Genomic DNA, 27,590 nt, shown 5'->3' with positions numbered 1-27,590 from the left:
ATAGATTTTTCCACAGTGTTTGACAGAGTAGATCACCCAAACCTTTGGAAAAAAAGCTGTGTAGATTAGATATGCCAGATGCTTATTGATTTACATTCCTCTACTTGGTGCAAAGTACTTTTGCAAGGTGACAAGGGTTTGCCTTCTATAACCCCCACTAAAAATGGTCTAAAACAGGGTTGTCTGTTATCCTCTATATTATTCTCCTTATACATTTCTGATTTGCATGACATCTAGGTAGCAGAAATTGAGACCTAAGAATTGAGAGTCGTTACTTCCAGTGTCTGTTATACGCAGATGAGATTGCCATCCTCAATTTAACACTTAAGGTTTTAAGTTTAAGTAATTGATTGTCATCTTTAAAGCACTTTGTTGATCCCCACTCTTTGAAAATCAATGTTTTTAAAGAAAGATTTCGAATGTTAAGGGTAATAAACTTGGCAGTACTCATGTGTGTATGTATTTATGTGATCTGTAGAGTGCTAATCTGGCAATAAATGTAGAGAATTGTTCCATGAGATAGGTAGTGGTGTGTGGGTAGGCACAGGGGAAGGAGCTGAACTTGATTTGGGATGAAGGGTGTTATGAGTATCAAAAGGGTTTGGGGAGTGGATAGCAAGAGAGAAGAGGGAGTCCCAGTGGTGAACAGAAAGAAGGATTAGAGAAGGAATACAATTAACAGGTGTTGACATTGCAGAACAGGGATAGAGAAAGTGCTTAAAAATATGTTGTGGGGGCAAAAGGTGAGGAGGAGAGAAAAATTAGTTTAGAGGGATAATATGTGGAGACTTCCGGACTATGGCAGGGAGTGGGGTTCAATGTGTATATCTTGGGTATATTCAACAGCAGGTTAGTAATGCTATAATAAGATGTTCTTTCAAGAAATTAGCTTTCAGCACTTTGTAGAAAGGGAAAGGTGACTGGTGAATGTGGGCTGTGATGACATTCCACAAACTTGGAGCGCAGCTAAGAGCTTGACCTCTTACATTGTCTTTTCTCCACTTCCTCCATATTTCACCAGAGATCTAAATCTTGGTTGTCATTTACAATGGTGGGTTGGAACTGTCTGCTTTGTAGACAAAGAAGTAGGTTTTAAATGTGATGTGGACATGCAGTGGTAGTCGGTGAGGTTTTATGAGCATTGGTATGATTCTTTTTGAGGAATGTTTGATAAAACAGGTAGCTTCATAGAGGGTGCTCTTCAGCATCGCCTTGTGAGTCTCAGGACATCTATTAACAGAATATTAACTTCTTTAAGAGGAGATAATACTAGTATGTGGGCAACAATTTTGAAGTCCATTTCTGATGATGGAAAAGGCTTCCCTCTGTAGATTAAGGTCAGGTGGTGTCAGGTGATCTCTTGTTTGCAATGTTTATCCTGATGCTGAGATGGGGGTCTGCATGGAACTCCAGGGACTAGGCTCTGTCAACAGGTCATAAAGTGAAGTCATACATATTCATCTCTGAGAACCAATCTTGTTCATGTTGTAATTTTTGGCCATTGATCATAGGTATGAATTCCGTCTTGGTGAAAGCATCAGGTAGACCTTGGGTATCCTTGCATGGAAGTGATAAAACTCTTCTGATTCTAAAAAAATGTTACACAATCAGGTTTTGACATTGCTGAATTATTTTCTCCATTAAGCACCAGTGAATTCAGCAGAGGCATCCATAAGTCGACCACTGCAGAAAGACCATTACCGTAGGTGTGCAACTTTTAGCCACAGATTCTTAAGAATAATTATTAAAGCAGTACTGCCAAAGGGTGGCGGGTCTGTGAGGTGGACTCATATCAAAACATCCTGCAGGACTGAAATGGCAAAATGCTGTTCCCATCAGACCTGACTTTCAAGACAATAGTGCTTTGTGAATGTATGCACTGACACCCATGTTGTGGACTAACATATCCAGAACAGGCACTCTGCATGCCAGTGTAGTGGTAGCAGCCTTAGGCTTGGAGGAGGAGCCCTCAGTACTTCCTGAGACTGTTTCTTAGCCAATATGAGCATATTTTAATGCAGAGGACTATCCACCTTGACAACGTCCTTATCTACATCGCTTTACCCTAATTTGCCCCCAAGAACCATACAAGAAGATTATCATCATCCCGGTGGTCTTTAGTGTGATTGATGTAGAAGCTCAAGTTCCAGCCAATGGAATTTCTCTTCCTCTTTTGAGGGGTGAGGTGGAGCAAAGAATGGTGGGAGGGTGACAGATTGCCCAAAATGAAAAGGAGCCACAAGTTTGTTAAAAAAGAATCACAGTTCTCGAAACTAGTTTGACTGGAAAAAATGTGGTGTAGGGAAGCTGCAAATAGGAGGCCCAGAGCTCATTTATGCAATGAGCTCAATTGATGTCAATGAAGAAAACAGTTTTGAGACTCAGGAGACATAACAAGCAGCTTTGGATAGACTTGAAAGTGGTGCACATGCAGAATATATGTACTAAATTAAAATCCCACAGCATTGCTCATTATCTGTAAATCCCAGCCTAAGTTTCAGCCTTACTGCAGGCTTCTTCAATGAACCCATCTGAATATGCATGTCTGGATAGGCCCAGGACCAGTTAACATCCAGGATTGGACTGACCATTTATTCCAGCAGACATTTCCCCAGTGGTCTGGGGCCCATGGAGGTTGTTTTTTGAAGGCAGGGGAACTGCTGTTGTCATCTCTATGAGTTTCTCATCTTCCCTGTGTACAGAGGATGCCTTAGGTGAGAAAAAGGAAGGAGTAAAATAAAAGAGAAGGAGAAGCAGAGTGAGCTATGAGAAAGGAGGAAGGGAGTTGGACTGGTTTGAACATTTTTGTCAAGGATGCATCATGTTCCTAGTCCTGCTCTGTTACCATTGACATACAGCCCACACATAAAGCCACACAAGTGTCACAGGCAATTTCCTTAAAGAGAAGGTATTCTGCATATAGTTGTCACCACACTCCACACACCAGCTCCCACGATAAGATAACACCAGAGCCCAGAGTCCAGCTACCATTTACTACCATTTACATAAACACATGTGAATCTGACATGGGTAATGAGGTTGGAAGACTCCTTGCAGGGGGCGAGGAGTGGGGAAGATTGGTGTTAGAGCTGGCTTCCTTTACTTGGTTTCTCCTTGGCTGACCTTGTTTTTGCTGGCTTACCAGTGCTAAAGTGCATGTGCTCTCTGCTTAAAATATAGTAACTTTGTCTTATCCACAATTGGCATATTTAATTTATAGGTCCCTAGTAAAATGTACTACCTGTGCAGAGGGCCTGTAAATTAAATGGTACTGGTGGGCCTGCTGCACTGATTGTGCCAGCCACTTTAGTGGCCCTTTAAACATGACTCAGGCCTGTCATTGCAGAGCCTGTGGGTGTAGCTGTAAACTGTCCTATTGTCTTGGCAAGTTAACCCTCTTGCCAGGCCGGAAGATTCCTTTTTAATACATATAAGTCACCCCTGAGGTAGGTTCTAGACATCCCCAACGGCAGGGTGCAGTGTATTTAAAATGCTGGATATGTACTTTTGAGCTTTGTATGTCCAGGTAGTGAAAAAGTCTTAAATTAGTTTTTCACTACTGCAAGGCCTATCTCTCCCTATTGGGATTGCCTTACTACATTTTATACGTGTAATTTCCGATTGGGAAGAGATGGGACCCCCAAATTTGGTATCTCTGGAATCACAATTTCAAATCACAACTGATGGTAAAGTCAGATTTTAAATTGTAATTCAGAAAATGCCACTTTTAGAAAGTTGCATTTCTTACCTTAAATCATCTAGTACCTTCTGCCTGTCTGTGAATACATGTCTGGGTGGGTGACAGCTGGGCTCTTGTGCATTCCCTCCAGACAGCCACACACAAAGGGAGCTTAGGTGTGACTGATGAACCATCAACATCATGATGGCCCATCCTGTGCAGGATGGGAAGGAAGGAGCTGACACCTGAATGGGCTGTGTCCTGATGTCAGACAAAGGGAATGGGCTGTGTCCTGATCCCATACAAAGGCACAGGATGACAAGAGCAGGGACTCTGTGCACTTCAAAGTCCACCTTTTGAAGTCTTCCCACTTCAAAGGCACCACTGTGTATAAGAACTGGACTTCTGAAACCACCACATTAGTGCACTTCTGGACCTGAGGACATTCTGGAGGAAGAACTACTGTGCTGCAGAAGAGACTGTCCATTCTGCTGGACTCTGCTGGAATTTGCAGGACTCCGACTGTGCTTTACCTGCCCTGCTGCCTCCTTGTCTGGGAGTGAGAAGGACTGGACATGCACCTCTACATCCCCAGAACCAAATTGGCTCCAAGGGCCTGGTGGCTTGCGTCCTGTTGTTCTGAAATGTCAGGGACATCAAAGACTTCACTTCATCCTGCAACAGTACCTGTGACTTTGCTTGCTGCAAGTCTTGCCCTGCCAAGTGCTGCCAATTTAATCCTGGGACATTAGAAGTGGATATAAAGTGGTATAAAGTGTTGCAACTGCCAGAACCTCACATAGCCCCTGTTGCGCCGATTGGAAGTAACGCTTTGTCTTGTAAGCCGATGCATCACATGCTTGCATTGCTGGCTGGATGGTTCCACATTGCTGCATCACCTACATCGGAGGAAGCCGCCTCCACCCTTGCGCAGCTTGGAACTGACGCATCTCCTGCATCCAGCGTGATTGACACGAGCGCATTGCCTCCTCTGTGCCAAGCATCGGGCCCGTCAAAGACGCAACAAGGTACTTTATCAGCGGGACAAGATTGGTCCCTGTATCCTGCCTGCACTCCATCATGGTCAGCGTGACACCCGGTCTAACGTGACCAGATAGCCCTGGTTAGCGCTTTATGCTTTTAGGTACTATATTGCATTTTAATCATTAAAAATATATATCTTGACTTTCACTTATTATTTTTTGTTGTTTTGGTCTTGTTTTGTTCATTAAATTAAGCTCTCTTTCGTTCAAACCTGGTGTGGTGTATTTTTGTGTAGTAGTTTCACTGTTCTACTGGTTTAAGTATTTCACAAACACTTTACTCTTAAGTTAAGCCTGCCTACTCTGTGTCAAGCTACTAGAGGGTGAGCACAGTTTAATTTAAGTTGTGTATCTGACTTACCCTGACTAGGATTGTGGTTCCGGCTTGGACAGGGTGCATACCTTTGCCAACCAGAGACCCAATTTCTAACAAATGGAGGATTGAAGTTGATTTCCCTCTACCATGGAGGGAATGTTGAGACTAAAGCAGCCAATTAGAAGGCTTAAATTGTTGGTGGTGGTGATGACTACTGTTGTTTGTCTGTAGTGCTTCATTTGTGCAGGTGTTTGCAATTGGTGGTCACTGATGCTTATTTTGGTGACCGGACATATTTTTTATCATCACTCTTTTACCTAGAGCAACTGGCAGAACAACAGAAAATGGAGAAAGAAAGCAAAACAGAAAGCATAGCAGTGACAAGGGAAATGATAGGGAAGAAAAAGAACAAGTAAAAGTGAGATAAAGAGACAGGAAGTCTGAAGTGGAAGAAAGCGGCATGAGGAGAAATCAATACTAGGCAGGTTTGGCATTCGGTAGTGCTGTTGGTAGATTCCTGTGAACAACTTCAGTCCCTGCACTTAACTCAAGCATTATTTCTAAGTTCAGTAAAAGCAGGGCTTTAAGTAAGATGGCTATAACCTGACTTTGAAACAGGTCTCCATCAGGCTCTATAGTCATGTCCTTAACCACACTGCAAAAAGACAGATCGATTTTGTATCAATGGCTGTAAAAACCATTAAGGTATACTATGTCAGTGATGCAATCCCTGTTTACATTTTAAATACCTTATTTCTTCTTGCATTCTGTAAAAGTATTTGCTTTTTTGAAGATGCTGTGTTTTTGCAGTTTTTTATGTAATATTTGTCTCCTTTATAGTGCATACTTTCAAATGAGTTGGTTCTAGGTGTATCAGTGAGTTCAGGTTGTGGGTGTTTAGGGTGGTGCACAATTGAGAGCTATAAAGCTTAGGCAGAAGGGGTCACCCCACTGCACATCTAATGACTATGGTAAACAAACATTCTCTTCCTTTGGTAGCCAAAGGGGTGAATCATGCAGGTACATAGATATACTGTTGGCATCAGAATGTGGGTGTAAATCTTCTGTATCATCACCATCATTATTCAGGTGGTAGCAAACTCTGGTCAAAATCGAGCCAAAAAAATGATGGAGCATCTAAGGATGGCTCTGTGGTAAAAGAAGTGTTTTGCCTGAATTGGAACATATGGGAACCAGGTGTGTTGGAGTGTAGTCAAAGTGTGATCTCTGCCAGGGTCAGGACAGATTGGGCTTGGGTTGGACATTAGAATAGGTAGGGGCTCAAGAAATCATAATGCCAAGTGTTACTGATCTCTTTGTTTTGGCATGCTTGTAGTTGTATGATCTGTTTAAAAAGAGGGTGCACTTTGAAGTGCAACAGACAGATTAAGGTGATAGAGCTACTTTCCAGTCAACATGGAAACAAGAGGAGAGAATACTCATACTCTAATTTGGCCACAACAACACAGGTGAAACCACATAGCTAAGAGAAATCATTGAAATGGAGGCCAAGAAAAGAAACAAGTCAAAAATTACTATATGGTAACTGATGAAGGGGTAGAATAGAGTCATGACAGATAGATGTTAATGAGAAGGGAAACGTAAGATACAAATTTAGTGAGTTTGCGATGAATGGAGTGAAAAGTCACCCAAGCTTATATACAAACTAAACATTTAAATACGAATCAATGGAGAGATCAGCAAAAGAAACAAAATAGAAACAGTTTACAATCATCTGCTTGAAGCAAATCCCATTGTTTGGCTATTAGTACTAGGTAGATGAATAACATGCATTGAAAATAGAGGCAGGCTAAAGGCAGAACTTTGGGGAATACAGTTCCATAGTTTTAAAAGAATGAGAACAATGATCATCAGAAAGACACAGTAGAAACATTCAAAATTAAAGAAAGACTGTCAGGGTGGAAGAAGGTAATATTTCTTTATATAATCCAAGATTTTAAGTTAATCAAATTATCCCGGCAACAAACACATGAAGTAAAGGAACACACCACATGACTAAATAAGACAGAATCAGGTTAAGTGTTTTGTCAATGAAAGTAAAGAAGTTTCAGTGTAGTATGCAAATTCTAATGTAATTGCGGAGAGTTCAACTCCAGAAAAAGAGACAATTAGTGATGCAAGATGCCCACTAATTTAGGAGAGGGAGAGAAAGAATTAGATGTGGTTAATGGAGTGAGAGTGATTGAGTAACTTCCTCTTAAGAATGGAGAAGCTGTTGAGAGTGGTGTGAGATGGTTGGAAGCATGGAAAGCAAAGTTAGAAGACATTGGATAAGTGGATTACACTTGTCAGGTGAGGTATATAAAAGGAGATATTGGGGTTTTAGTGTGTGAGGAGGTGCATTTGGACTCAGAAATTGAGAAAAAACACTAGGAGGATCTGGAGACAGGAACAAAGGAAAAAGGTGGGAAAGAGTGATAAAAGCTAATTGAATTCATGGTGATTGCAAGGTTCAGGAGAGCGGAGTGAGTAGTTTAAAAAAAGTACTCTTGAGACCGACTATTTAAATCAAAATATTTAATTAAAATGTACGCTTTACATTTTGGGTTTCTGTTTAGTTGAAAGGCTCCATTTGGATTTTAGCTAACATTTCTCAAACAATATTCTGGGATTAGATTTACTTGAGCCCCAAAAGATTTAGGGAATAGTGGAAGTCACAGACCCTATGCTTAGTGCCCCTCTGTATGTCATAATGAGTAATTTAATATAATGTTTATTTATTAAAATTGTGATAGTTCTAATATACTTCTAAAAGTGGTATCTCTCAAAAAACCGTTGACCACTATGTTTTTAAATCAGATTTTTCAATTAGATTAGCTATTTACCATTAGTTTTGCACCTACATACCTAGTTCTGTTTATTTATGGTTGAAAAGAAAGAGGGTAGCAAGAGTGGTTATATGTCAACATTAAGGGCATATAATAGTAATAGTAATAGTAATAATAGTAATAATAATAATAATAATAATAATAATAATATTTATTATTATTATTATTATTATTATTTTAAGAAGTCCCGTTTTCTGACAGACTACCTTAGCACAGTTAAGTTATACCTCAGAAGAAGTATTAGGAACTCAGACAGAAGATGAAGTTTGCAAAGAAAGTGGTGAACTTAAATAGACTGGTCTGAATAGTAGCTGCTTTTGACAAATGGCCTGTATTTCTATTGCATAAGTAGGAATGTTTATGTGCTTTCCCACCTTTACTTTCTGGACAGAAAAGTTGTAAAACCAACAACCTGTTATCCTGATTGCTAAGTAAAACAAAGTGAACACCATAGAGTAATTGGTGAAAAGCATTGTGCTTTAATTTTATGAGGGGGTTACGTACATGACCAAAGTGCCATTTTGTTTTCTGGACAGGAGTCTATAGTTCTAGGAGACTGCTATCCACCTAAGGGTGGGGTTAGTGGTGGCCGACGTTTAAGTGATTCACTTAGAGATGGTGAAATAATTTGCCATCTGTGTCATGGCTAAGGTCATTCCTCAAATTGCCTAATGACCCACAGCATTGATGCATGATCTGTGGGGGTACAATTGGCTGCCTGGATCAAAACCCAAGCTCACACACACAATGTGAGTGTTAGTGTGTGGCATTAGCGCTTGGCCAATCGTCATGTACCATACAGTTGCAAGCGGCATGTCCATTGTTCTTAAGTGTAACCCATGCTCACATTAACATACTGAGTGGGGGTGTAGTAGCAGTTGAGGTCAGTGCAAAATCAATGGCTTATTTATAAAGGATGAACTTTGAGGGACCCTTGCAGACATTCACCCTCTTCTGTAGTACCTTATAATTAAATGACACAAATGTCACAGGTGCAGTAATTCAAACATCAATGCCCCCATTGTGTTTTCCTGGAGTGACTAATTGTAGAATATTTAATCTCTTTGATACCAGAGTTTTCTAAAGAAAAGCCATTAGTTGAGAAATCAGCTTAGACATTATGCACACTGCACAGTTCTTGAATCTGAAATTATGTAGCCAACAATTATTCTTGGTCTTATTTAATGAGTTTAGTAAGTTGCTGACACAGCACTATAATTTTAGAGTACTAAAACCACATTTCTATTTTTTTTAGCATTGTTTGGCCCAGTGGTGTAACACATAATTATGCCCCTCCCATGGCAAAATGTGATGAGGGGGCCATCGTCTCCAAGATCACACAGATGTTCGTTGGACTAGGGCTCAGTGGGGTCCCCCCAAAGGGTTGGGTCCCCTATAGTGCAGGTGGCATGCTTGGGAAGGCAGGGTGACTTTCCCAAGTGTTTACCTATTTCTTAGTCCATGCCATTGCACACATGCTTCGAGGCATGAAATGGCATGACTTTGGGACGGGAGGGGGGGCCTCCAAAACAAGGAACCCTGGGTGTCCCCCCCTATATTGCAGGGGCTGTAGGTGCCTCTTTTAAACTCCTGGTTTGGCCATCAATATTTGCTACCTAATTAAATAAATCACAAAGAAAAAATGAATTAAAAAGCATAGAAGCAAATCCATTTTTCAAACATCAAGTGATCAATTGAATTACTAGCCATAAATGGTGCTAGCTGAACTTTGAAGACTAGGTTACCCCAGATGCATAGTTGAAATACATCATACCTGATAACCCTGGATTTCGGAATTTATCAAGTGAGATACGTTTCGCCTTTTCCAATTTTTTTGGGAAATAACATACAGATTTTGGAGATTAGTGCACCAAATTTTGCATTTTCCAGAAACACCTGGCCTTTTCCTCCTACCAAATTCTAACGAGTTTGACCTACAGAATTTTTCCAAGGAATTCAGAATTTATCTCTCCTCTACTTCAGTCTGTTCCGGACAACTCTGAAGTACCGCACTTGTGCATACAGGGGCTAGCACAGTGGTCAGAAGTTTCAGACACAATTGTAATTAGCCCTTCGTGGTGTTTTTACATTCTAATGTGTTTCAGCACACTGTGAGAGACGAGAGGGTAGTGTACTGTCGATACCCTTCCAATAATTGGCCCTTAACTGATACAAGCATTCCATTGAGGGCAAAATACGGTGGGGCTTTTGTTCTGAAGCTGGAAATTTCTCGCTTACAAAGGGTTCTTTATTATACATATTCATTGCTTTGAGACAACCACACAACATGATTGAAATCACTTCAATCACTTTGTACATGCGCCCTAAATCAATAAAAAATAATCATAATAAATAATAATAAATCAGGTTTAGAGACAGCATGGCTACTTCATTGAAGTGTCCCTGCACTAGGACTCCACCCCAACAAGAACTAGTGATATAAGAGGTCAATAACAAAGGGTGAAGAGCCAAGTTTTTAACTGTTTCCTAAACAAGGCTTCAGAAGCAGCATGCCGGATTTTTAAAGGCAAAGTTTTTCAGATGTTAGGAGCCAGATAGCTCAAAGAGCTGTCTCTAATTCTAACCTTTTGAAATTTTGGGACCAGAGGAAACCTGGCATCAGATGATCTTAAATTCCTAACTAAAACATATGGTTTAATCAAAGACTGAAGGTACTGAGCTTCAACATTTGAAAGCGCCTAATAGAAATAACAAAGAGCTTTAAACTAAAGACAATTCACTTCTTAATAGGGAGCCAGTGCAGTTCTCTCAAACTGACCCCAGTAGAGGCTCAACAACAGACTTGCAGCAGAATTTGGGATGCACTGTAGTCTATTGAGTCATGAGGTAATGGGCATTACAGTAATCCAGCCTGGAAAGAACCATGGCCTGGGTGACAGTTTTACCGGCTGACAAAGGTAAGAATCCCAGAATCTTCTAAAGGACTTTTAATATCCCAAAACATTTTCTGAGTATGAAATGCACTTGGTGGTTAAATGACAACTTATGATCTATCCCAGTGGTTTCCAACCTTTTGAATTATGTGGACCCCCACTTTATCATTAATAGAAACCGGGGACCACCAGTGAATCATTATTGCAATCTGGAGAACCCCCCCACTGTGCCATTATTGAAAGCTGGGGACCTAATCTGTTAATATTGTTTAATTTTCTGAGCAGTCGCGGATCCCCTGAGGAGGCTTTGCAGACCCTCGGGGGTCCCCAGACCACAGGTTGGAAACCACTGATCTAGCTAGATACCAAGATTTTTAACTTTTTGCATTGACAATGGTAGAGGGCCTAGACTAACAGGCCACCATACGGTGGACCAAATATCAGGCTGGTTGCTCAAAATCAATACCTCGTTCTTCTCACCTTTTAACTTCAGGTAGTTGTGTCCATCCAATTTCCCACTTCCAAAAGGCACAGACCGGAAAGCAGTATTGTTACTGTTTTGAGAAAGAGTGATAATCAGCTGGATATATCATCCACATATGAAATTATGGTAAAACCATTTTGTCAAAAACAGAAAGTACATGTGCCCAATTAACTCCCGGTGAGTCTAAAATTAAGATGGAAATGTGTGTATCCTATCTTTGCCACACATGTGGATGTACAAATTCAAGGGGCTGAAAAAAGTTATTTTTTAAATTCATTTCTAGTAGAATAGAGTACATTGATCATCACCATAATGTAATGCAATATTTTTGCTATTTTGTGCCACTTGCATCATGTGTACATTGATTAATTGTGATAGTGGAGTTCCGTGTTAAAATGTATTTGCCTGATGTGTGTCTAGTATTTTTACTAAGTGCAGAATGTTCTTGAAGGTATACATATACTTCACTGGTAGTGAGAAATAGTGCACCAAGGTACACTGGGTACTTTGTACAGGCATCTAAACAGTAAACAGTAAAGACATAACTCAGCAATTAATATATGCTTTTTCCAAGAAAGTATGTACATCAGGGAGCACAAACTGGGTCTTATTTCAAGCTTTATATCAAACTGCATCTGCAGTTTAGCAAAAGGACTACTTGATCCCATCACCAAAGCCAGAAACACAAATGGGACAATGTGACCATACTCAATATGCAATAGCCTCGACCAACATTCTATCCAAGCAATGGCAAATCTTCAATATCACATGGAAGCCATTTGGCTAAAGATGGTTAAATGAAAGCCCACTTTTCACTCCCCTGTACTGCTTTAGAGTTCTCTTTGAAGTACTCTATACAAAAGTTCCATTGCCCAAATCAGGGCCCCCAAGCGGCGTTGGATGAAAATAAAATATATACTCACCCTGACTTACCTTGGATGGGTCCCCCATCCGTAGGTGACCTCCTGGTGTGGGTAGGGGTGGGTGGGGGTGTCCCTGGGGACAGGGAAGGGCACCTGTGGGCAATTTCCATGGTCTCCAACCATGGAAATCTGCCTACAGGTCCCCTTATGCCTGCCCATACACAGGCGTTGAATAATGGCGCTAAGCAGGCTTAGCACCATTATTTAAGGCCCCCATAACCCGTGCTGGATTTTAGCATGGAGGGATAAATATGGTGCAAAGGCCATATCGTCCTTTTCTGGACGAGAACACCTACCTTGCATCTAATTGACGCAAGGTAGGATTTCCCCTCCAGAAAACAATGTGAACTCCACAACTTTGGTGCTAGATGTTTCTAGCGCCAAAATATAAATATGGAGTTTGGTTTGCACTGAATTAGCGTAAAACAGTGACGCTAATTCAGCACAAACCGACTATAAATATGGGCCATAATTGAATTTTGTAATTTTGCGCCACTTTTGTGTAAAAAAATTACGTAAATGCGGCACTAAAAAAGTATAAATCATGCCCATAGTTCTTTGAAAGAGGATGCTAAGAAAAGCAGTATGAATAATTTGCCCCTAGGATTGCCATGGCAAAAGCAACGTTACAGATATACGCACCTGCCAGCAGTATTTTGCTTGTTTCTGCAAAAAGAGAGCTCGCCTAAAATGGTTTAAACACTTCACACGTTATTTTGATCAATCTGTCAATATATATATATATATATACGAAAACTAAAACACCTGTTTGACTGTTGGCCTTTCTGAAGGAAATCCCGATCAATATTCATGCTTAATTTGAGCCTGTGGTTTACGGTGTCGGGCACTGGCACTTATTTTTGATGGCGGGCACTTATTTTTCTGCCTCAAGCATTTACTGCGAGGAAAAGACACATATGGGAAAGACGGAGAAAGAGAAAAACAAAAAAGTGTTGCAAAGGGAGAAAGAAGAAAGCTGCTAGAATGAGCTAAAGGGGCAGGGAGTGGCTGTAAATTGATTAAAGAAGCCCTAGATGACTTCTGGATTATGGTGCCTCAGATTCCATGCTCGCACATTTAATTGCAGCAGCCGCATGCTTTAGAGGAGAGCTTTGGGCACATCACATTTTTATTTACAAATTAAGCACTGTAAATATTTAACTATCCCAGGTGTGAAGGACAAGAGAGGTAAAATTTGCTTCTACTGCACAAATGTGACTAGTAATCTCTTTAGATGAACATGTGAGTAATCATACTTCATCATGGGTCTGACTAGAATTTGGTTGCAACAGAAAATTAAGGACTTCTTGGAAGAGGTGTTAAATCCGAAAGTAATCCACCTCTTATAGTAAATTATATGTTACTGGTAGATTCTTCTGTGATGTTGGCACTTCCCCCAGAAGGTAGCTGGCACAAAAGCAGTCAGGCGTAACGTGGAGGCAATGTGTGAAGCATCTGTGCAGTGCTCATACACTAGTAAAGAGGAAACACAACACAAGAATAATCCCAAACCAATTTAGAAAAATAGAGACTATTTTAATAAATTAAATGACACAAAAATGACAAAAGTCCAATCAGTAAACCAGAGTTCAGAATTTTTAAAGTGTAAGGTTCAGAATAGCGCTAAAAGGGGTGAAGCTTCAACTGCTTGTATCTGTTTGCTCCGTACTGGGACCAAATTACAGGTTCAGGCTGATCGCAATGAGGCGTGGGCTTAATACAGAACCAGGCTTGTCCCACTTAAAGTTTTACCTTCTGAGTTTAATGCAAGGACAGTGCAGCATTGGACTGCCTGGCACTGTGGTGCTGTGTGACTGTGCACTGGCTCCGGTGAGGCTTTCAATCAGGAACTGCACAGCTCTATGAGGCACTGTAAGGCTCTGCGTGGCTCAGTACCGACTCCAGAGAAGCCTTTGGTAAGGAACTGAATGGTGCAACTCTGCATGACTCTGGGTCACTCTGTGTCTTTCTGTATTAGACATGGTGCAGTTTTCAGTTGGGAGCAGTGCTGTGCTGCAGGATCCTCCGTCTAAGGATCCAGGACCTTTAGGACAGAACTTGGAAGTGAGGACTCACTCCCACCGAGGCCAACAGCAGGGACAAGCTCAGTTCCAGTTTTCTGATCAGACAGGAAGCAGGAAAGGCTTCTGGAACTTGTTGTGTCCCTGTAGTTCACAGAGGAGGTCAGCCAACTGATCCTTGGAGTCAACTCTGGGGTCCTGGATTCCAGGCAAGCTTGTACAATCTTCCTTCAGGTCTCAGACAGCAGGGCAGTCCTCTTTCTGAGTCTTCACAGATTCAGGAGTATACCGAGTCCAGCTTCTGCCGATGCCACCTTTATGCCCTGTGATAACCAGTGGCTGGGGCATCCATTCGTCTAACACTAAAACGGATTCTAGTAAATTCCTCCTTTTCCCCTTAGTTTGCCTTCAGCCTTGCTAGTGAAACAAGGGGAGGGGCAGACATGGTGTCAGGTTTTTCAGTGCAGCCAGGGCAGGCCCCTTTGAAGTGTAATCAGGACAGGGGCACTGCTCCTCACCCACCATCCTGTCAGAAGGACCTACAACTACCCACTGTTTGGTAGCAATACACACCACATCATAGAGCCATTAACAGTCAGGTGACCAAGGACACAGGCAGAAAGGGACATTTGGTTTAGGCAGAGAAATGCACAATTTCTAAAAGTGGCATTTTCACAATAGTAATGTCAAATCTGGCTTGATTATTAGGTTGGATTTTGAATTCCTATTACAATGAGTCCTTGATTATGTTTTCTGGCTAGTTGAAAACTGAAGTTATGCATTATAAGGAGTTATAATGTAACTCAGTGTTTGTATATGGGAGAGCCTTCCTTGCTGTATTGAAAGATAACTTTGTAGGGTTTCCACTGCCAGGTTATGTAAACCGTTAAATATACACTTCCTACTTTTTAAATATGATGCACCCTGTCCTACGGGCTGTTAAGGCCTACCTTGGGGGTGACATATGACTACTAAAAAGGAAGGTTTAGGTGTGCAAAAAGGTTTCTTTTGCCTGGTTGCCAGGTTGGAATGGCAGTTTAAAATTTCTCACAGATGATGCAGGGGCATCACTAGAGACAGATTTACAGTGCTACATTAGTGGGTTGCACAGTGAGTGCTGAGGTCCACTTGTAGCATTTAATTAATCAGCCATAGGTATATATATGATACAATATACTAGGGACTCATAAGTAAATCAAATGTGCCAATTAGGTGTATTCCTATTTTACCCTGTTAAAATTGGAGAGAACAAGCACTTTACCACTGTTTAGCAGGAGTAAAATGTACAGAATCTTATGGTCAACAAAAATGGGTTCAGCGAAAGAAGGCAAAGATCTGTGATGATCCTGCAGAAAGGACACATTTTTCAACACTACCCAAATATAAGTCAGACCTGGTGTATTTTTCTAGTAATGTACTAATTCCAAGGCACCAACAACTGCCAACCAGTTGCTTATCTTTGAACAGATGCAAAACACACTTTCAGTTCATAATAAATAAGCTAATTCAAGAGGTATAAAGAGAATTTACTAACAGGATAATGCACATCTTCAGCCCAGTTTAGCAATAAAATTCTCATCATCTTCGACCAAATGAATGAAGTTTGATAGCAGTATACATTTGTGCTTCTTTTAAAGACACCTCAGTATTTTTCAGGAGAAAGAGGCACCATTAAATGCTCTTGGTCACGGAGTTCATTTTTGATTCAATTTAAGTTTTCTAGGTAGACTCCTCAAATTATGAATATCAGCAGTGGTAACTGAATCATTTATCGGCAAATCTTCAAATCAGAACATACTGCTGTGAGAAAGTAGCCTCTTTCTAGCCTTGTTACCCCCACTTTTGGCCTGTTTGTGAGTGTATGTCAGGGTGTTTTCACTGTCTCACTGGGATCCTGCTAGCCAGGGCCCAGTGCTCATAGTGAAGACCCTATGTTTTCAGTATGTTTGTTATGTGTCACTGGGACCCTGCTAGTCAGGACCCCAGTGCTCATACGTTTGTGGCCTATATGTATGTGTTCCCTGTGTGGTGCCTAACTGTCTCACTGAGGCTATGCTAATCAGAACCTCAGTGGTTATGCTCTCTCATTTCTTTCAAATTGTCACTAACAGGCTAGTGACCAATTTTGCCAATTTACATTGGTTTACTGGAACACCCTTATAATTCCCTAGCATATGGTACTGAGGTACCCAGGGTATTGGGGTTCCAGGAGATCCTTATGGGCTGCAGCATTTCTTTTGCCACCCATAGGGAGCTCTGACAATTCTTACACAGGCCTGTCACTGCAGCCTGAGTGAAATAACGTCCACGTTATTTCACAGCCATTTTACACTGCACTTAAGTAACTTATAAGTCACCTATATGTCTAACCTTTACCTCGTAAAGGTTGGGTGCTAAGTTACTTAGTGTGTGGGCACCCTGGCACTAGCCAAGGGGCCCCCACATTGTTCAGGGCCAATTCCCCGGACTTTGTGAGTGCGGGGACACCATTACACGCGTGCACTACATATAGGTCACTACCTATATGTGGCTTCACAATGGTAACTCCGAATATGGCCATGTAACATGTCTATGATCATAGAATTGCCCCCTCTATAGTTGGCACAATCCCATGATCCCAGTGGTCTGTAGCACAGACCCTGGTACTGCCAAACTGCCTTTCCCGGGGTTTCACTGCAGCTACTGCTGCTGCCAGCCCCTGAGACAGGCTTCTGCCCTCCTGGGGTCCAGCCAGGCCTGGCCCAGGATGGCAGAACAAAGGACTTCCTCTGAGAGAGGGTGTTACACCCTCTCCCTTTGGAAAATGGTGTGAAGGCAGGGGAGGAGTAGCCTCCCCCAGCCTCTGGAAATGCTTTCATGGGCACACATGGTGCCCATTTCTGCATAAGCCAGTCTACACCGGTTCAGGGACCCCTTAGCCCTGCTCTGGCGCGAAACTGGACAAAGGAAAGGGGAGTGACCACTCCCCTGACCTGTACCTCCCCTGGGAGGTGCCCAGATCTCCTCCAGTGTGTTCCAGACCTCTGCCATCTTGGAAACAGAGGTGCTGCTGGCACACTGGACTGCTCTGAGTGGCCAGTGCCATCAGGTGACGTCAGAGACTCCTTCTGATAGGCTCCTTCAGGTGTTGCTAGCCTATCTTCTCTCCTAAGTAGCCAAACCCTCTTTTCTGGCTATTTAGGGTCTCTGCTTTGGGGATTTCCTTAGATAACGAATGCAAGAGCTCATCCGAGTTCCTCTGCATCTCTCTCTTCACCTTCTGCCAAGGAATCGACTGTTGACCGCGCTGGAAGCCTGCAAAACTGCAACAAAGTAGCAAAGACGACTACTGCAACTCTGTAACGCTGATCCTGCCGCCTTCTCGACTGCTTTCCTGGTGGTGCATGCTGTGGGGGTAGTCTGCCTCCTCTCTGCACTAGAAGCTCCGAAGAAATCTCCCGTGGGTCGACGGAATCGTCCCCCTGCAACCGCAGGCACCAAAGAACTGCATCACCGGTACCCTGGGTCTCCTCTCAGCACGACAAGCGAGGTCCCTTGAATCCAGCAACTCTGTCCAAGTGACTCCCACAGTCCAGTGACTCTTCAGTCCAAGTTTGGTGGAGGTAAGTCCTTGCCTCCCCACGCCAGACTGCATTGCTGGGAACCGCGACTTTTGCAGCTACTCCGGCCACCGTGCACTTCCGGCGGAAATCCTTTGTGCACAGTCCAGCCTGGGTCCACGGCACTCTAACCTGCATTGCATGACCTCCTAAGTTGTCCTCCGGCGACGTGGGACTCCTTTGTGCGACTTCGGGTGAGCACCATTTCACTCCACTTCGTAGTGCCTGTTCCGGCACTTCTGCGGGTGCTGCCTGCTTCTGAGAGGGCTCCTTGTCTTGCTCGACGCCCCCTCTGTCCTCAGTCGCAATTGGCGACATCCTGGTCCCTCCTGGGCCACAGCAGCATCCAAAAACCCTAACCGCACGATTTGCAGCTAGCAAGGCTTGTTGGCGGTCTTTCTTCAGGAAAACACTTCTGCACGACTCTCCACGGCGTGGGGGATCCTTCCTCCAAAGGGGGAGTTCCTAGCCCTTGTCGTTCCTGCAGAATCTCCAGCTTCTACTGTCCAGTAGCAGCTTCTTTGCACCCACAGCTGGCATTTCCTGGGCATCTGCCCATCTCCGACTTGCTTGTGACTTTTGGACTTGGTCCCCTTGTTCCACAGGTACCCTCGACTGGAAATCCATCGTTGTTGCATTGCTGATTTGTGTCTTTCCTGCAGAATTCCCCTATCACGACTTCTATGTCCTTTGGGGAACTTTAGTGCACTTTGCACTCACTTTTCAGGGTCTTGGGGTGGGCTATTTTTCTAACCCTTACTATTTTCTAATAGTCCCAGCAACCCTCTACAAGGTCACATAGGTTTGGGGTCCATTCGTGGTTCGCATTCCACTTTTGGAGTATATGGTTTGTGTTGCCCCTATCCCTATGTGTCCCCATTGCATCCTATTGTAACTATACATTGTTTGCACTGTTTTCTAATACTATTACTGCATATTTTGGTATTGTGTACATATATCTTGTGTATATTTGCTATCCTCATACTGAGGGTACTCACTGAGATACTTTTGGCATATTGTCATAAAAATAAAGTACCTTTATTTTTAGTATATCTGTGTATTGTGTTTTCTTATGATATTGTGCATATGACACTAGTGGTACTGTAGGAGCTTCACTCGTCTCCTAGTTCAGCCTAAGCTGCTCTGCTAAGCTACCATTATCTATCAGCCTATGCTGCTAGACACCCTATACACTAATAAGGGATAACTGGGCCTGGTGCAAGGTGTACTTGGTACTCACTACAAGCCAGTCCAGCCTCCTACATTGGTTGTGCAGCGGTGGGATAAGTGCTTTGAGACTACTTACCACTTTTGTCAGTGTACTTTTCATAAGAGAAAAATATACAAAACAAGTTCAGTGTATGTACACCTAACCAAAAAGTTTTGCATTTCTTTTCTCACCTCTTTTCTAAAGTGCTGAAAAGTACCTCTAAACTTTCTAAAAAGTTCTTTAAAAGTTTTAAAAGTTTTTTTTCTGTATTTCTAAAAGTTCTGAAAACTTTTTTCTCTTTTTCTATCACTTTAACTCTCTAAAAATGTCTGGCACAGGCCAAAATGTTGATCTGTCCAAACTTGCATATGACCACCTTAGCTGGAAAGGAGCAAGGAGTCTCTGCATAGAGAGAGGTTTGAGTGTAGGGAAGAATCCTTCTTTGGAATTATTGCTTAACATGCTTAGAGAACAAGATAAGGCCAAAAGGGCCCCATCTGTTGAAAAAGTAGCTAATGGTTCCCAATCTGATCCAGGGACTCCCCTAGGAAAAGATTCAGGAAAGAAACTTCCTAGCCTGCCCAATACTAGACAGCCTAGCATAGTTGGTACTGAGGTTGAGTCACACCATACAGATAGTGTTGTCTCACATCATAGCAAGAGCATTCATTCTCACCACAGTAGAAGTGATGTTTCTGTTAACCAAGCTGTTAGGGTGCCTTCTGTAAGGGACAGGTCTCCTTCTGTCCATTCTCATCATACTTCTGTTTCTAGACATGTCCCTCCCACCCACCCTGATGACAGATTGTTAGAAAGGGAGCTCAATAGATTGAGAGTGGAACAAACCAGACTGAAGCTCAAGAAGCAACAGCTGGATTTGGATAGACAGTCTTTAGAAGTAGAGAAGGGAAGACAGAAACTGGGTTTAGAAACCCATGGTGGCAGCAGCAGTATTCTCAATAGTCATCCTGCAAAAGAGCATGATTCTAGGAATCTCCACAAGATAGTTCCCCCTTATAAGGAGGGGGATGACATTAACAAGTGGTTTGCTGCACTTGAGAGGGCCTGTGTTGTACAGGATGTCCCTCAAAGGCAGTGGGCTGCTATCCTATGGCTATCATTTAGTGGAAAAGGTAAGGATAGGCTCCTTACTGTGAAAGAAAGTGAAGCCAATGATTTCAAAATTCTTAAGAATGCACTCCTGGATGGTAATGGCTTAACCACTGAACAATACAGGATAAAGTTCAGAGAGACCAAAAAGGAGTCTTCACAAGACTGGGTTGATTTCATTGACCATTCAGTGAAGGCCTTGGAGGGGTGGTTACATGGCAGTAAAGTTACTGATTATGACAGCCTGTATAACTTGATCCTGAGAGAGCATATTCTTAATAATTGTGTGTCTGATTTGTTGCACCAGTACTTGGTGGACTCTGATCTGACCTCTCCCCAAGAATTGGGAAAGAAGGCAGACAAATGGGTCAGAACAAGGGTGAACAGAAAAGTTCATACAGGTGGTGACAAGGATGGCAAGAAGAAAGATGGTGAAAAATCTCAAGATAAGCATGGGGATAAGGGTAAAACCAAAGATCCCACTTCAAATCTTAAACACTCTTCAGAGGGTGGGGATAAAACAAATTCTTCATCTTCTTCTCAACCCACACACATTAAAAAGCCTTGGTGCTTTGTGTGTAAAAACAGAGGCCATAGGCCAGGGGATAAGTCCTGTCCAGGTAAACCCCCTGAGCCTACCACCACTAATACATCAAGCTCTAGTGCCCCTAGCAGTAGTGGTACTAGTGGTGCGACTGCTGGCAACAGTCAAGCAAAGGGTGTAGTTGGGTTCACTTATGGGTCCATCATAGAAACTGGGGTAGTCAGTCCCAAGACAGTTTCTGTCACACCTAGTGGCATTGGCCTTGCCACACTGGCTGCTTGTCCCCTTACAATGGATAAGTACAGGCAGACAGTTTCAATAAATGGTGTTGAGGCCTTGGCCTACAGGGACACAGGTGCCAGTATCACTTTGGTGACTGAACACCTAGTGCATCCTGAACAACACATCATTGGACAACAGTATAAGATTATTGATGTCCATAACTCCACTAAGTTTCTTCCCTTAGCTATAATTCAGTTTAGTTGGGGTGGAGTTACTGGACCTAAGCAGGTGGTGGTATCACCTAGCTTACCTGTAGACTGTCTCTTAGGTAATGACCTAGAGGCCTCAGGTTGGGCTGATGTAGAGTTTTATGCCCATGCAGCCATGCTGGGCATCCCTGAGGAATTGTTCCCTCTCATTTCTACTGAAATGAAAAAGCAAAGGAGAGAAGGCCTGAAAACTCAGGATCCCTCTCCATCAACAGGTAAAAAGGGTATCACAGTATCCCCTAACCACCCTACCATTCAGGATACCATTCCTGTGGTGGGAGAAACCTCTCCTGGGGTGGCACCTGTTCCAAGGGAATCATCAGCTGGCAAAGCTGGACTCCCTGAGGTAGAAGTACCTCTCTGTGGGATAACTAACATTGGTAAGAAAAAGAGCACCATTTTAGTTAACATGGAGCATCCCTCCAACCCTCCCAGAGAAACTTTAGTGCAGAAACCCTGCACTGCCTCACAACACTTAGGACAGCATCCGTGCCCTAGTGTGGAGCTCATAGGACAGCATCCCTGCCCTGCTCCAACTCAAGAGAAACAGCATCCCTGTTCTCTCTTCCAGCCATATGGACAAAGTTTTTGCCCAGCTATGGCTTTTCTGAGACAGCATCCCTGTCTGGCATTTCCATCACTACAAATAGGTTCAGTGGACAATTTCCACAGCTCTAAACTAAAACTTACTGATAGAAACTCTGAAAATACATCTTCACATTGTTGCTTAGCTAAAAAACTTCAAACACGGTGGTTTACATCCCCACAGGGAAGTAACCATATAGTGGATGATAAAGGGAGTAACCAGTCTATTGAAGAGCTACTCTCTACTTATCACCACTTAGACAATAAAGTCTCAACTGGCCAAGGTTAGCCATATTGTCCTTCGTTTGGGGGGGGGTTGTGTGAGAAAGTAGCCTCTTTCTAGCCTTGTTACCCCCACTTTTGGCCTGTTTGTGAGTGTATGTCAGGGTGTTTTCACTGTCTCACTGGGATCCTGCTAGCCAGGGCCCAGTGCTCATAGTGAAGACCCTATGTTTTCAGTATGTTTGTTATGTGTCACTGGGACCCTGCTAGTCAGGACCCCAGTGCTCATAAGTTTGTGGCCTATATGTATGTGTTCCCTGTGTGGTGCCTAACTGTCTCACTGAGGCTCTGCTAATCAGAACCTCAGTGGTTATGCTCTCTCATTTCTTTCAAATTGTCACTAACAGGCTAGTGACCAATTTTACCAATTTACATTGGCTTACTGGAACACCCTTATAATTCCCTAGTATATGGTACTGAGGTACCCAGGGTATTGGGGTTCCAGGAGATCCCTATGGGCTGCAGCATTTCTTTTGACACCCATAGGGAGCTCTGACAATTCTTACACAGGCCTGCCACTACAGCCTGAGTGAAATAACGTCCACGTTATTTCACAGCCATTTTACACTGCACTTAAGTAACTTATAAGTCACCTATATGTCTAACCTTTACCTCGTAAAGGTTGGGTGCTAAGTTACTTAGTGTGTGGGCACCCTGGCACTAGCCAAGGTGCCCCCACATTGTTCAGGGCCAATTCCCCGGACTTTGTGAGTGCGGGGACACCATTACACGCGTGCACTACATATAGGTCACTACCTATATGTGGCTTCACAATGGTAACTCCGAATATGGCCATGTAACATGTCTATGATCATGGAATTGCCCCCTCTATGCCATCCTGGCATAGTTGGCACAATCCCATGATCCCAGTGGTCTGTAGCACAGACCCTGGTACTGTCAAACTGCCTTTCCCGGGGTTTCACTGCAGCTGCTGCTGCTGCCAGCCCCTCAGACAGGCTTCTGCCCTCCTGGGGTCCAGCCAGGCCTGGCCCAGGATGGCAGAACAAAGGACTTCCTCTGAGAGAGGGTGTTACACCCTCTCCCTTTGGAAAATGGTGTGAAGGCAGGGGAGGAGTAGCCTCCCCCAGCCTCTGGAAATGCTTTCATGGGCACACATGGTGCACATTTCTGCATAAGCCAGTCTACACCGGTTCAGGGACCCCTTAGCCCTACTCTGGCGCAAAACTGGACAAAGGAAAGGGGAGTGACCACTCCCCTGACCTGTACCTCCCCTGGGAGGTGCCCAGAGCTCCTCCAGTGTGCTCCAGACCTCTGCGATCTTGGAAACAGAGGTGCTGCTGGCACACTGGACTGCTCTGAGTGGCCAGTGCCATCAGGTGACGTCAGAGACTCCTTCTGATAGGCTCCTTCAGGTGTTGCTAGCCTATCTTCTCTCCTAAGTAGCCAAACCCTCTTTTCTGGCTATTTTGGGTCTCTGCTTTGGGGATTTCCTTAGATAACGAATGCAAGAGCTCATCCGAGTTCCTCTGCATCTCTCTCTTCACCTTCTGCCAAGGAATCGACTGTTGACCGCGCTGGAAGCCTGCAAAACTGCAACAAAGTAGCAAAGACGACTACTGCAACTCTGTAACGCTGATCCTGCCGCCTTCTCGACTGCTTTCCTGGTGGTGCATGCTGTGGGGGTAGTCTGCCTCCTCTCTGCACTAGAAGCTCCGAAGAAATCTCCCGTGGGTCGATGGAATCGTCCCCCTGCAACCGCAGGCACCAAAGAACTGCATCACCGGTACCCTGGGTCTCCTCTCAGCACGACGAGCGAGGTCCCTTGAATCCAGCAACTCTGTCCAAGTGACTCCCACAGTCCAGTGACTCTTCAGTCCAAGTTTGGTGGAGGTAAGTCCTTGCCTCCCACGCCAGACTGCATTGCTGGGAACCGCGACTTTTGCAGCTACTTCGGCCACCGTGCACTTCCGGCGGAAATCCTTTGTGTACAGTCCAGCCTGGGTCTACGGCACTCTAACCTGCATTGCACGACCTCCTAAGTTGTCCTCCGGCGACGTGGGACTCCTTTGTGCGACTTCGGGTGAGCACCGTTTCACTCCACTTCGTAGTGCCTGTTCCGGCACTTCTGCGGGTGCTGCCTGCTTCTGAGAGGGCTCCTTGTCTTGCTCGACCCCCCTCTTCTGTCCCCAGTCGCAATTGGCGACATCCTGGTCCCTCCTGGGCCACAGCAGCATCCAAAAACCCTAACCGCACGATTTGCAGCTAGCAAGGCTTGTTGGCGGTCTTTCTTCAGGAAAACACTTCTGCACGACTCTCCACGGCGTGGGGGATCCGTCCTCCAAAGGGGAAGTTCCTAGCCCTTGTCGTTCCTGCAGAATCTCCAGCTTCTACTGTCCAGTAGCATCTTCTTTGCACCCACAGCTGGCATTTCCTGGGCATCTGCCCATCTCCGACTTGCTTGTGACTTTTGGACTTGGTCCCCTTGTTCCACAGGTACCCTCGACTGGAAATCCATTGTTGTTGCATTGCTGGTTTGTGTCTTTCCTGCAGAATTCCCCTATCACGACTTCTATGTCCTTTGGGGAACTTTAGCGCACTTTGCACTCACTTTTCAGGGTCTTGGGGTGGGCTATTTTTCTAACCCTTACTATTTTCTAATAGTCCCAGCGACCCTCTACAAGGCCACATAGGTTTGGGGTCCATTCGTGGTTCGCATTCCACTTTTGGAGTATATGGTTTGTGTTGCCCCTATCCCTATGTGTCCCCATTGCATCCTATTGTAACTATACATTGTTTGCACTGTTTTCTAATACCATTACTGCATATTTTGGTATTGTGTACATATATCTTGTGTATATTTGCTATCCTCATACTGAGGGTACTCACAGAGATACTTTTGGCATATTGTCATAAAAATAAAGTACCTTTATTTTTAGTATATCTGTGTATTGTGTTTTCTTATGATATTGTGCATATGACACTAGTGGTACTGTAGGAGCTTCACTCGTCTCCTAGTCCAGCCTAAGCTGCTCTGCTAAGCTACCATTATCTATCAGCCTATGCTGCTAGACACCCTATACACTAATAAGGGATAACTGGGCCTGGTGCAAGGTGTAAGTACCCCTTGGTACTCACTACAAGCCAGTCCAGCCTCCTACAACTGCCCAGTGCAAGCAGGGGCATAGCTTTAAGGGGGGGTGTGGGGTGCCACACCCTAGGGCGGCTCCTCCATAAGGGCGAAGGAGAGTCCCCCCGCCAGCAGCGGTAGCTGTAAACCTTTTCCCAAAAAACAATAATAAACTGTGTTTGTTATTGATTTTCGGTGAAGGGGCAGGACCACGAGGGTGACGAGCAATGAGGGGGAGTTCTCACCACTACCCCTCACTGTGCATGTATGTTTGACTGGCCGTCTCGGGCCAGCCAAACACATATGCGCAGAAGGGTCTCTCCACCCCAGCAACACAGTTGCCGGGCTGGAGAGAGCCTGCACAGGCTCCCAGTGTGCCTGGGAGCATTCTGGCTCTGAGCAGCATGAGGATAGGTTGCAGGGCAGGCTGGGAGCCTTTGTCTGCAGTGAGACGGAGGAGTGGAGTGGCATGTCGAGGAGTAAGGTGTTTTAAAAAAATACTTTTTGTAATATACTGTGTGTCCCCTGCACCGCCCCGCCCCTCCTGCGACCCGTGACTGGTCACAATCTACTGATAATTGTATTTTGTGATAAATAGTTGGTTGCAGGTGCTTTCAGTCGGGTGTGGTGAGGTGTCTGTCAGATTTCACCAGGAATGTTTACACACAGATATAAACGTGCACATGCTCTCTCTCTCTCTCTCTCTCTCTGTTTGGAAAGACTTCAAAATGTTAGTTATTTCACTAAATAATGTGCTTTCTCTCACTAGTGCCCCCACCAATGCACATTCCTCTACCTTTCCACTGCCCCTTAAGCACGTCTCGTGCACCCTGCTTGTTGTATAATGTATTTTAACATCATGTGCCAGTGTGATTGGTAAATCTGAAGCTAACACCCGCCAAATCATACTCACCATGCTACGCCCCTGAGTGCATGCGTGGGCAATGAGTGGATTCATCTCTGTAACTGAATCTAGCAAGTTTGAGGAGGCAGATTGTCCCAAAAGGAAACTTCTAAAACAAACCAACTTAGCATTTTACATCATATTTTAAACATATATTGGCTAAATAGCAAAAGTATATATAGAAAATTCAAAAGTGGTACAACTGAAACATTCATCTATACCATAGTAAGTCAGAGTACCCAACAACGTTTTGCTACACCAGGAAATCATGCATGTACCTATAAAAATAGGGTACCAGGTACAGTGGTAGACGGAATGGTTGGATTCATCTCAGCCACTGGCAATTGCATAGGGGCACATTCCAAACCAGTTCTTTCCTCGGGTAGATAAATACTGCATGCACTGCAGGAACATACGTATGCCACAAGTAGTGCTGAGCTAATGTAGTGAGCTTTACCAATTAAATGCTGATTTTAAAATACAACGCCAAGAGACAAAAACAGTTGCTAAGGGGTTGGCTTATCTCTGAACAATGTGACAATGTGACAAACGGAGCAGATGCATAATGCAGTTTTAGTTCACAAAAAATAATGTACCTCAAGAGATATAAAATGGATTTGCTAACAGAGTAAGGTACATCTTGAGTGTTTTTCCCACTCAAAACTATTTGTTGTCTGGTGACTGCATATTTGTGTAAATGCTAGATATTGCAGTACGTGTTTGTATTGCTTTCAGTTACAACACCTTCTGTTTCACGAGAAAATGGAAGTATTGCATTGCTGTTCCCGACAGAGTTTATCTTAGAGTCACTTTTAGGTTTGCTGGTAAGTTCTCTGAAGCATGGAGATCATACTTCTCACACATGTATTTAAACATAGCACAAAAACAAAAGCGAATGAAACAGATGGCGTTGAGGAAGTATTGAAAAAGACCCCTGGCTATTGAAGTGACTTTGTTACAAAGTCTTGGAATCCTGCCTTGTGACTGCAAAAAGAGGGATCATTCAAGGACTTCTTTGTAGATGAACTCTGGGATAGTTCGATTCTCAATGATTTGTCTAAACAATCCAGTCTCACGACGTAGACCATCCATACACATTCAACACAGTGGTCACCTTCAAGAAGAAGGGAACGAAACAAACCCCCATCAAGTTTAACCTTAAAAAACCTTAGAAACAACACCACGTGCAGATGTAAATGAAGTGCTATCTCCAGCACCCCTCTATTACTCGCTTAATATGCCTATATAGCACTTGTACAACGAGATTTGGTTTGCCTATTTTTTAAATTACCTCCTGCTTCTTTTTAACATCACAGTTTTTCACCTGATTTTTTAAATCCCTTGTTGGGGTCATAAATGTTTCAGATACCAACAACATTTGGATTTCAGGTGCGTAACCTACCCGTCTTCCATCAGCCATGTACATTAGGCCTGTCGAAGCACACCTACAAACAATATGGCAATAACAGTTAATGAGGACTCAGGAGGGACAACAAAGAAAATGTGTGTCTTCGAACAATATAGAAAGAACAGTTATAAAGGACTCAGGAGGGACAACAAAGAAAATG

General features: G+C 43.6%; 1 protein-coding gene across 2 annotated transcripts in view; it reads left to right on the top strand.

Annotated features, from left to right (window-relative positions):
- Positions 1-27,590, top strand: part of RGS7 (regulator of G protein signaling 7) — a 1,783,260-nt gene that overhangs the window by 1,223,934 nt on the left and 531,736 nt on the right. The window lies entirely within an intron of this gene.

This window comes from Pleurodeles waltl, chromosome 5 (assembly GCF_031143425.1).
Source record: "Pleurodeles waltl isolate 20211129_DDA chromosome 5, aPleWal1.hap1.20221129, whole genome shotgun sequence".
NCBI classification, from domain to species: Eukaryota; Metazoa; Chordata; class Amphibia; order Caudata; family Salamandridae; genus Pleurodeles; species Pleurodeles waltl.
Note: the sequence above shows the minus strand (reverse complement) of the source record. Positions and strands in the feature narration are given on the sequence as shown.